Genomic DNA, 11495 nt, shown 5'->3' on the forward strand with positions numbered 1-11495 from the left:
AGAGGCCCCCGTGACTGAGACTCGCGCTTTCATGGGTTTTGGTCTTCCTGTCCCGATCCCAATAACAATGACTAAGCGGCAGAGAAAGTGGAGTCATTTCTGAGTCCCAGACAGGCTGCCCCGGGGGCTCCTTGTTAGTGGTCAGCCGGCGGCCGGCCATGGCTGGCGGGAGGAGAGGGAGCATCTGTGTGTACGCAGGATGGCAAAACCAGGGACAAGGCGCCCTGAGAAGGGAGAGTGACAATGGAAGAAAACCTCACTGTGACCGTGGTACAGAGGTAGCCAAATACTGCAGGTAATAAGCTTGCTCATGTCCTGGGTTTCTAGGCTGACCTCTGCTCTCTGTTTGGACATGTGATAGAAGATTGCTCCTGGGATGGGCAGCCCTCGTTCCGGGTGTTTGCAGACGAAATGCCGGGTAGCATCTGGAGCCATGAGCCGGAGATGCCAGCTTCTCTTGGCTGGGCAAGCGGCTCCCCGGACTTTGGAATTGCAGTCCATAAAAGGAGAATTTATGAACAAACAAGGAAACCGATCTCTCTTCTGCAACGTTAAAAAATGTTTTCAACATGAAGTCTTCATTGTTGCTTTTTTTTTTTTTTCTGGCAACCCAGTCCAATTTGGTAAATTTACTATCGCTTCAAATTTCTGTCACCTGCCACCCCACTTGCTGAATTAGTAGCAATGTGTGTCTACTTCTGGTTTTGCACGCATCACATAATGCCCAGGGTTTTGCGTATTTCTGCTTAGATCTACGTCCTCGGTATAGTTTAATGGAAAGAATTTGAACTTTGGGGCCAGGCAGATCCAGCTTTTCAATGGTTGTGTGAACTTGAAAAATCTATTTAACTTTTCTTAGCTTAGTTTTCCTTCTCTGAAAGATAGAGACAATTCCTATTTTGGGGTGCAGTGAGACTTCTGAGGGGCAATGCATTATAATTGCATTGTAGTAGGAAGTGTGGGACAGGGCAGGCCCTAGACTCTGTGTTAGCACCCAACTCTCCACCCAGCTAGTTTGCACTTGCCTTAATAGGTAACATTGCCTCATGTCTGTTTCTGTATCTCTCTCAACACTCAACCCATTGCCTCCTGTAGAGTGGTACTCTGATAAACAGTGAATGGACTAATTTTATTTTAAAGTTGAAGTGGAGTGAGGAATGGACTCAAGGAAGATGAAAGGGACATCTGATTGGGCTGGAGCCTTGCTACTCAAAGTGTATCGTAAGGGTCGGAGTCCCCAGGGTGCTAATAAAAATTCAGAATCTCAAGCCCTGCCCTAGACCTACTGAGCCAGAGTCTGCAGGTTAACCAGTTTGCCCAGGCAATTCATTCGCGTATAAAACTGTGAGAAGCTCTGGGCTAGAATGTTGTGTCAAAAACCGTGTACTAAATAAATAAATGAAGGAGTAAGATTAGGAGGCTAGCAAAATAACTTGCTCAGACACTGCCGGTTTTATTTAAAAGGAAAATTCTATTAAAAATGGAAGCCAATACTAATACTGCTAAGCAAATACTAAGTCCAATGGCAGTCCACTTGCAGAAGACCCTGCCTCTGGTCCACGGCCACAGACACTGAGTTGCCCCCAGACTCCCGTTTCCCCTGAGAGCACCAAGTACCCAGCCCTTGGGCCTGAGCTCCCACATGGCTGGGTTGTCCCTGGTGGCCACCTCCTGTCCCTGGCTCTGTGAATCTGCTTGCTGCTTGGGGTTTCCTGGCTTGGCTCCATGCCTCAGGACACCCTTGGTCACTGTGACTATCTGTCTGCCTGAGTGCAAAGTGTGGGGACCTTTCTCAGCCCTGCACAGAGCACCCATTGTTCCTGTTTGGATGACTGCCCTAAATTCGATTCATTGGAAAGTGCTGGAGAGGATCTGGCTCTCACATCCATTTTTCAGAGTCATGGTGCATACTTGCAGAGTGGCACAGAACCGCTTGTTCCAACACCAGGGTGTCCCTTTGTGTCTGTCTGTCCTTCCCACCGGTACACGCTGTGCAGATGTGGTCTTTCTTGCCCTCCTCTTTTGGACTTTTGCTTGGTAAATAAGGCACCCACTTGGGGTCTAATTCCTGCTACTGTCTATGCGACTTGTCTTTCATGGTGGTGGGGGCAAGGCGTCCGTCCCTTCTACCTCTAAAGTACACTTCCAGGCACGGTCCTTCTCTCCACCTGTCAGGCTACCACCGGCCCCTGCCTGGACAACAGCAGCTCCCTTGTCACCGAGTGTCTGCGGGTAACTCTCTTGATAGCCACCAGAGATGTTTTTCTTAAAACATGAATTGGATAGTGTTTGTTTCCGGCTCCAAGGGCAATGTCTCCCTGAAGCAAGACACTCTAGCCTCCTCCTGGCGGCCTTGAGGGGAGCTGCCTGTCTTCTGCCTTCTCTTCTATCACCTTGTCCTCATCTAGAGCTCCCTCGTCACACTGATCTTCCACTTCCTGCACCTCAGGTCACGGCTGAGACAACCATCCCCAGGCCTTTGTCCCCACCCCAGCTAAAATAGTCACCCAATTCTTATTCTCCGTGCTGTTCGTCACTTTTCTAGCAGTTTCAGTCCTTTGTCGGTGTTCTTTTTTGGCCATCTCCTCTGCTAGCCTCTGAGCCCTGCAGACGCAGGGAGTGGGTCTTTTTGCTCACCGGGTGCCTGCTGCTTCTGCCCTGGGGTCTGGGATACACCGGGTGCTCACGTAACAGCTACCAAGTTGAACGAACGAGCCCACGGGTGCTGCGTATTTTCACCCTAAGGCCCCTTTCTCCCAGTCTCTATCCAGAGGCATCTTCTTCACTCCTTTGGGCTTTCTCTGTCAGGTGGGTAGACTTGCTTCCTGAAGCCTTCCCAACCCCCACCCCACCCCACTCCCTGCCCAGAATCCTCTTCTCTCTCAGAATCTACTGGGCACCTGGGTGGCTCAGTGGTTGAGCATCTGCCTTCAGCTCAGGTTGTGATCCTGGGGTCCTGGGCTCGAGTTCTGCATTGTGCTCCTCAGAGGGAGCCTGCTTCTCCCTCTGCCTGTGTCTCTGCCTCTCTCTCTCTCTCTCTCTCTCTCTCTGTGTGTGTGTGTGTGTCTCTCATGAATGAATAAATAAAATCTAAAAAAAAAAACAACTCTCCTCTGTCACATGACACACATGCCAACACACGCATGTACACACACACCTGTTCTGTCTGTTGGCAGATGTTGTTCTTCTGAGAGAGGAGGTAGGGACAGAGGTTAAGTGTGGGCTTCGGAGTCCAACTGCCAGGATTTGAATCTTGCCTCTGTCAGTTACTTATTGGGCAAGGGACAGACTCTCTGGGCTTCAGGTTTCCCATCTATAAAGCAGGGACAACAGCAGGACCTTCCTTACGTGGTTGTTGTGAGAATGCAAAGGTCGAAAACTTGTAAATATATCCAGAACAATGATGGGCAAGTAGTAAGTCCTATATAAGTGTTAGGAAGAAACCAAGGACCAAAATGTGATTTTGCTCCATGAAGCTCTCCTGGAAGTGGACTTAGAGTCCAGGTTTATCCTAGGCCAAGAACCTTCCCACCTTCACCATGGCTACTAGAGGTTGCCTTTGGGACAAAGTCCCTGGAGTCTCCTAGGGCTCCGTCATGGGTACATCCCAGTGAAAAGGAAAAAGAAAATCAGGTATCAAGCAAACTCCTATGTTCATTCAGCCACTTACACCTCTCTGCTGCCCTGATGGACCCTCGGCTGGAAACAAGAGGGCAGGGGGTGATTGCAGTCCCTGGCATGGACTCCGGGGACAAACGGGGACAGCCCAGCAAGCAAGGCACCTGAAGTGAGGGCTCCTCTCAGCTCATCTCAGGGGCAGGTGGGAGGTTTCCTTCTTTCCCCCAGCCTTCCCTCCCTCTCTCTGTCCAGCTGCCTGCCTACTTCTCACTGTCACTGTCTTCTTTCTGTATTTCTCTTACTTTGTAAGTCTCCCCTCTCTCAGTCTCTTTCACCACATTTTCTGCCCTTCCCTCACTTCCAGAGCTGACTCATGCTTCCTAGGGCTCACAGCCTTCTCTAAGTTAGGGATCAACCGGGGGCACAGGTTTACCAGGCCTTTCTCTTGCTTTCCGGTTGGAAGCCCAGGAATCTGTATTTTCTTTTTCTTTTTTCAGACTAGGGCTTTCAATTTTAAAACTCCATGTCTCATTTGAGAAATGAGAAAATATACAAAATTAAAATACAGTGAAAAAAGGGTTATGAAACATGTAAGAGAGGGGTAGGATTAGGGCATCCAGGAATCTGTATCTTTAGCAAGCGCTCCTAGTGACCTGTCTTTAGAGAAGCTGGGGTGTCCCGGCTAGGGCTTACTCATGTTCCTCCTCCACAGAATCTCCGTGGTTCTTCCCCAGCCCAGGCTGTATCTCATGCTTTGACCAGGTGATGGCTGTGGTTCTGGGACCCTGAATGAGAGTCATCAACAATCTATAGCTTTTCTACTCAAGCCATAAAAATTTCCAGACAGTGAGCATCAAGTCTTTTCTCACATAGTGGACCCCCTCCACACGTAGTTGGTTGAAGGTTTACTTTTTTCCTCCTATCCATTATGAATGAACCCTGGAATGGTTTTACTCAAGCACCATCAAAAAGCTATGAGGGAAGAGACACAGCAATATGCTAAGTAAGAGAGGTATGTTCAGGAGCACCTGGGTGGCTCAGCGGTTTAATAACGTCTGCCTTTGGCTCAGGGTGTGATCCTGGGGTCCTGGGATCAAGACCCACATTGGGTTCCCTGCAGGGAGCCTGCTTTGTCTATGTCTCTGCCTCTGTCTCTGTGTCTCTCATGAATCAATAAATTAAAAAAATTTTTTTAAAGATTTCTTTTTATTTATTTAAGAGAGAGAGAATGAGAGAGAGAGGCAGAGACACAGGCAGAGGGAGAAGCAGGCTCCATGCCAGGAGCCCGATGCAGGACTTGATCCTGGGACTCCAGGATCGTGCCCTGGGCCAAAGGCAGGCGCAAAACAGCTGAGCCACCCAGGGATCCCCACCCCCCAAAAAAAATTTAAAGGTATGTTCATTTCTATTAAACATGTCGTACTTATTATTCTAGGTTTGACTGAGTAACCAAAAGGTCTCTGCTGCCTGGATTATTTGCTGATGTCTCTAAGGGAAGAAGATACACGGACAGAGCTGGGCTGGGTTTCTTGTCTGAAGAGCTGCTCCCACTCCCAGCTCCACTGTGAGCTACGTGTGTGACCTCAGGGAGATGTGTCAGCAAACCCAGACTCTGTTTCCTCACTGTAAAGAGAAGGTTAAAAGCCTCTACTGTTGGATGATTGCGAGGTTAGGTGAGACATCATGTGCAAAATCACTTTGTAAACTGTGAAGTGCTGTGCCAGTGGTAGTAATTACTCTTTGTCATCCCTAGAGTCGGTTTTTCAGCTCACCTGTTTCCTTCATTGCCTGGCAGCTTTCCTACCTGGGGCATGTGACTAGGACTGAAATGCGAGGGAGCCCAGAAAATCTACTTCCCAGCAAGAGCTGTAAAACATCCCATCCTAATTGAGAGAGACAAAGGAGAACAATGAGTCAGAGGCAGCTCCAGGGGAGCGGCCTGCTCAGACAAGAGGCTTTGCTGAGGCTCCTCTGGCCTTACAACGTCTTACATGGGTGTGCCAGGGAATGAAGGCGAGCAGACCCGTGGTAAGCTTTGGTTGTTCAGGAAGAAATTTGGAAACCAGACTATGATCGGATGGATGCTTAACATCGCTGAGAAGGGATGAGATTGGCAGATGGTAACACTTAAAATCTGAACAACAACACTAACAATAAGAAAATGATAAAGGCATTACAGTGAAAGGAGTCTGTTGTTCTGTAAATGAACTCTTAGAAAATCCGATTTTCTGAATTTGATAAGGACATATCGGAGCAGGCAGTTTTCAGAGCTCTGCGAGCTCTGGCAGGGCTGGCTCAGTGCGTGTGAGAAGAAAGCAACAGATTTTAAAAATCAGGACAAGCACCAATAGAAATAAACTTGTAACTTGTTGTGACGTACCCTCATCATTAGAGATTTTGCCCTTCACATCTCTCTTTTAAATCTGACTCCAGGAAATCGATTTGGAACCGGATCAATCCCATCCTTGACTTTGCCATCCCTCTCTCAGAATTATAAACATAAGATGATTACAGCACACTTCCTGCATGTGCCTTCCATGTGGCTCCAGTGTCAGCCTCACAAACGCAGGCGAGTAAACACTCCTGGTGCAGCTCTGAGGCCTCGCCCCTCTGGTTTGCTCTTGAGCAGGGAGAGGCTGGGAGGATGGGCCCTGGGGGACGTCTACCCTGGGAGGTACCAGCCTTCTCCCTTCTAGTGGCAGAGGAGTCATCCTGCCTTCAGGGCTTTGCATGTTGGGGTGGCGTTGGGGAGCTACAAAGGAGGCTGGGAAATGTTTTCTTTTCTTTCTTTTTAAAAAAATCTCTTTCGCTCCAGCCCATTCCTGGAAAACCACAATCCCCCCGCCTCCCCCAAGCAGTCTCCAAGTCCTTCAGTTTTGAAAAACACACATTTTCTCTGCTACCCCTTGCTCCTGTGGATGTTTCGAGCCACAATTACTTTTCAGTGTAAATGAGTATGAGGCTGAGGCTTTCCTTAATGTGTTAGGATGCCAGGCCCCTGTGGTTTGACACCACCAAAATAGACAAATTGTTAACTTGATGGTTTTTCGGCAATTTTCTCCCCTCTCCCGGATCTCAAATGAATCTCATTCCTAAGGAACTCTGACCTCTTGCCTCAACCGCTTAAAGGCCTCTAGTACTTTTTTTCCTTGGCCTGCAACTCTTGATATCAGAAGGTGAACTGAACTTCAAAGGGCAACAGGCCAGATGTCTTGTTTCCCCCACGAAGGGCTGGTTTCCTCTCATTTGTCTGCATTCCATGTGCGTGATTTCAGGTTGGTATCCATTTCGCCTGGGCCCCCACTCTACAGGGTAGTGACTTGGGTTATTTGCTGGTCCTGATGCTGCAGGGATTTGACAAAGTTCCGTTATCCATGCTGCTTGGTGTGAGTGTGTGCGTGCATGTGTGTGTTCTCCGGCAGCACCAGCAGCCCCTGGGGCCGGCACTCTCTAGCAGCCACAATTCATTCACACGGTTCATGTTGATTCATACTGAGCGCTTGAAATATGGCTTGTGAATTAAGATGTGCTTTCAGTAAAATATACACTCAATGTCAAAGATTTAGTATGAAAAACAAAATGTAAAATATCTCAATAATTCTCATATGGATTGCATTGTGAGTTGGTAATATTTTGGATAGGTTGGGTTAAACTAAATACATTTCAATATTAATTTTACCTATTTTTATTTTTTAAAGTGTGGCTACTAGAAATTGTGAAGTTCCATTTGTGGCCCATAGTACATTTCTGTGGGACAGTGGTGATCTGGACCAATGACGGACACTTTGCAATGCCTCAGCTGAGTCATAGACTTTGAGTGTACTTGTCCTGGTGCCCTGCACCCTTCAGGCTGTGCATTGAGTGAATGGGTGGGCTTTCATAAATCACGTTCCAGAACTTAGAATAGTAGGAACACTCTGTCTTCATGTATACCTTTGGGATCCCACACCAAGTCCTGTCAGGTGGCACCTCTTCCCTGGCCAGGCTGATGTCCTGTGTGTGTCCCCATGTGCAGCATAGATAGACTTGTGCTCACTGGTCCAGGGCTGGAAGGAGGCTCCTGGTGACTCAGATCTGGTTGGTCGCTCCCAGTACACCATAACTGTGTATTTGTCCTGGACAATATGCTACCATTTGCCACCAAGTCTGAGCTGGATCACTTCTCTTTGACCTTGACATGTTTAGAAGGAGGCTTAATGGGAAAGATGGGGTAATCTGGGTGGCTTAGCATCTGGCTCTTGGTTTTGGCTCAGATCATGATCTCATGGGCCATGGGTTTAGGCCCTGCATCAGGCTCCACACTCTGCAGGGAGTCTGCTTGAATATTCTCTCCTTCTGCCCCTCTCCCAACTCACACATGTGCTCTCTCTCTGAAATAAATAGATCTTAAAAAAAAAAAGATTAGGTAGCCTAATCTTTTCATTTTACAAAAGAGAGCACTAAGATTTGGCTGTACAATATTAGAGGGCAGTGACTAGGAGCTTAGACTTTGGCAGAGGAGGTTGGGATTCAAATCCTAGCTCTGCCATTTTTGAGTCAGAAAAACTTGGGTAGAGTCATTGACCATTTCTAGATTTGGTTTAGATTTCCATTAAATGAACACCATCATATCTGTCTCAAGGAATTGTTGCAAGAATGACATAAGAAATATATGGAAATGCCATGGACTAAACATCCCTACCCTGACCCAAATTCATATGTTAAATCCTACACCCAAGGCATTGGTGTTAGGAGGTGGGGCCTTTGGGGGAATCATTAGAGCTCTGCTTTCTGTACCATATTCACGCTCTTATAAAAGATAACCCAGGGAGCTCCCTCATCCCTTTGGCCTTGTGCGGACACAGCACAAAGACAGCCATCTATGAACCAGACGCCGAATCTGCTGGTGCCTTGATCTTTGGCTTCCCAGCCTCCAGAACTGTGAGAAATAAATTTCTGTTGTTTATAAGCCAGCCAGTCTATGGTACTCTGTTACAGTAGCCCAAATGGACCGAGACAGTGAATTACTCACACTGTGATCTGGCGGAAAGTGAGCACTTGATAAATAGTAATTATTTTCGTAAGATCCTACGGCTGATTTGCAGCTGAGGTTGGGTTTGGAGCCCAGATCTTGACTTCCTGTTCCAGTGTCCTTGTTTTATGGGATACGCCAGGCTGGGAATAACTTGTCACATCTAAAGTCTCCTCACTAGGACTCACAGCTCTGCCAAGTGCTCCTGCTGCTGCCTGTCCTACCGCCAGCACTACGCTTCTACTCGGCACCGCACTGAGCTGTTTGCTTGTCTGTGTCCCCCAGGCCCTGTAAGCTTGTTGAGGGCAGGGTTTCTATCTCATTCATTAGCACTGCCCTTTTGTTCTTTCAAAAAGTACTGAGGACCCATCATGTGCCAGGCCTTTCCCTAGATTCCTGGGGTGCATCGGGGAACACAAGTAGACAAAGGTCTTGCCTTGAGGAGTTTAATTTCTAGTTGGGGGAGATGTTGGAAGGTTATACAGGATTCAGTTTTTATGTCATCCAGATCCACGGACCTGGCCTGGCTGGGAGCAGGCCTGGCATTGGCTGTGTCTGTGCCTGCCAGTCTGGAGCCACTTATGCATGCACACTGGTGCAGTCCTTGGAGATACCCACCACTGCCACTCCTACAGCTAAGGGGCCAGCTGCAAGGGCCATCCTTTAGGCTGATCTCAGGCATGGCCCAGAAGCCCTCACCTGGTGCCTATCCTGCCATCGTTTAATTCTCACCTTCCATGGTGGGGCTTCCTGTTCTCATGAAGCTGAGAAACTCCTCTGGGCTCATCTGCTTTCACATCACTTAGAAGTATGAGGTGACACACATGGGGCTGACTTTGACCAATGAGAGAGCAGCGACCAAAGGGTATATTCTTCTCTCCTCCCCTGGGCAGATTGTTCAGAGATGAATTGCTTTGCTTAGCCTCCCTGAAGATGTCCTGTGGGACCCAGCTGTCACATTTTACAATACTATGGTCATTTGGAAAACATATTCCCTTAGGTTTGCTCTCCCTGCTTCTATACCTTACCTCCTCTTCCCTCATGTCTGCTTCCCTGGGATTGCATTCCTTTAAGCTATGTTTTCCAGGGAACTGGGCCAAGGCAGTAGGTGATAAGTGCTGCAGAAAAAATAAAATTTAGAGTGGGTAAAAGGTGGTGTCAGGTGTGCTGGTGACGGGTTGCAGTTGTCAGCAGTATTGTCAGTATTGGCCTTGTTGAAAGGTGATATTTCAGCAAAGATTTGAAGGTGAGGAAGTTGGCTACTGTAGGCAAAGGGCATTCGGGGAGGGGAGTGGAGGGAAGAGCCGGTGCCAATGCACCCAGGCAGTAGGTGGCAGGCGTGGCCACGGCACAGCAACGAGTCAAGGGTGGCTTTGGATCATCAGAAGGAAAGTTGCAGGATGTGAGATCAGAGGGATGGTGGGCAGGAAGGAGGGTCATCTTATGAATTGCTGATCACTGTAATGGCTTGAGCTTTTACTCAAGTGACATGGGAACCTGTTCTGAATTTTGCACAGTGGCATAACATGGCACCTCCAAGTGCCTGATGAATGGCACAATGCTTGGCACATAGGAGGTGCTCACTCAATGTTTGTGGACTTGAAGGAAGACATGCAGGTGATCTTCCACAGATCCTGCTCTGGAGCACAGATCTGCTCCTTTGCAGGGATCTTCCACAGATCCCTGCAAAGGAACCCCCAGCCACATAGAAGGCTAGAGCCTGACTCGGACGTTTCTAACCCAGAGTTGAAAACAGATGGAAATAAAATGCCAGCATTAATCCAAAAAGCATGTGGAAGAAAGATCAAATGGGAGAAGAGAATGAATGTGTTTTCAGAGGAGCTGTGTGCTTCCTTCAGAACCAGATTTGTCGGAAGCCAGCCGAACCACCCTTGTGCCTCGTGGCAGAAAGTGGGTTTTTGCCTGTATCTGGGTAGTTGGGAGAAGTGCATTCAACTTCCTGACACCCTAGCAGTGAGGGAAGGGCTCACTACTACCAGCCAAGTGAGTCCTGTGAGCTTTGACTTGTGGGAAATGTACCCAACGAAGTGTTTCATGGTTGGTTCTATGAAATTCCTTTAGTAGGGTCATTTCAAGTTTGAGTTCTGTGGATCATACACTAGTGTGTGTGGCTGGCTCCTTTCCCACCCATCATGGCTGGCTGAGGTCAGGAGTGTCAGGAACAAGAAACCTCCATATGCATCCTCATTTTTTTTCTAGGGCTTTTCTTCTTCCCGTTGCTCCTTCCTTTTGTCTTCACTTCTAAAAGATTTTGAGTGTCAAAGGAGAAAGAGTCTGGGCTGGTGGCTGCAGAGTTAGAACTTTTAGAGCATAGATAAAGCAACAGGTCAGCAGGAGCATCTCCAACATCCTCTCTAAAAAGCAAGAATAACTGCTTCCAGAGAGCAGAAAAGAAGGGAAGTGTAACAACATGGATCCTTTTATTCTGGGGGCAGTGGGTTGGATGGGGGCGGGGGATGGGGTGTTTTAGAATCTGAAATTGATATGATATTGATGATTTATTTTAAGGAAATCTGGAGACTTATGTCTAGGCCAAGGAAAATTGGGCTCTTTGTCAAGAATCACGTATGTCAATCTTCCTCATCACCTTATTTTGATGTGCAGCTACCCCTCAGCATTTATGCTGCTGGGAGAAAAGGCAAAGCCCAAGGATTCTTAAGTATTTTCCAACCAAGGCCACATAAATCTTTGGAAACTAGGATAGATTGTTTAGTATCTAGTAAGGGAAGACACTGAGACTTGGGAGGGTCAATAAAACATGTGTCTGCAGAACATATGAGTATCTTACAAGTGGGAGCAGTCAGTTGGGCAAGAGCAGGTCTCACAGCTTCATAAGACGTTTTGC

The sequence above is a fragment of the Nyctereutes procyonoides genome, unplaced genomic scaffold, assembly GCF_905146905.1.
Source record: "Nyctereutes procyonoides isolate TBG_1078 unplaced genomic scaffold, NYPRO_anot_genome, whole genome shotgun sequence".
Lineage (NCBI taxonomy): Eukaryota > Metazoa > Chordata > Mammalia > Carnivora > Canidae > Nyctereutes > Nyctereutes procyonoides.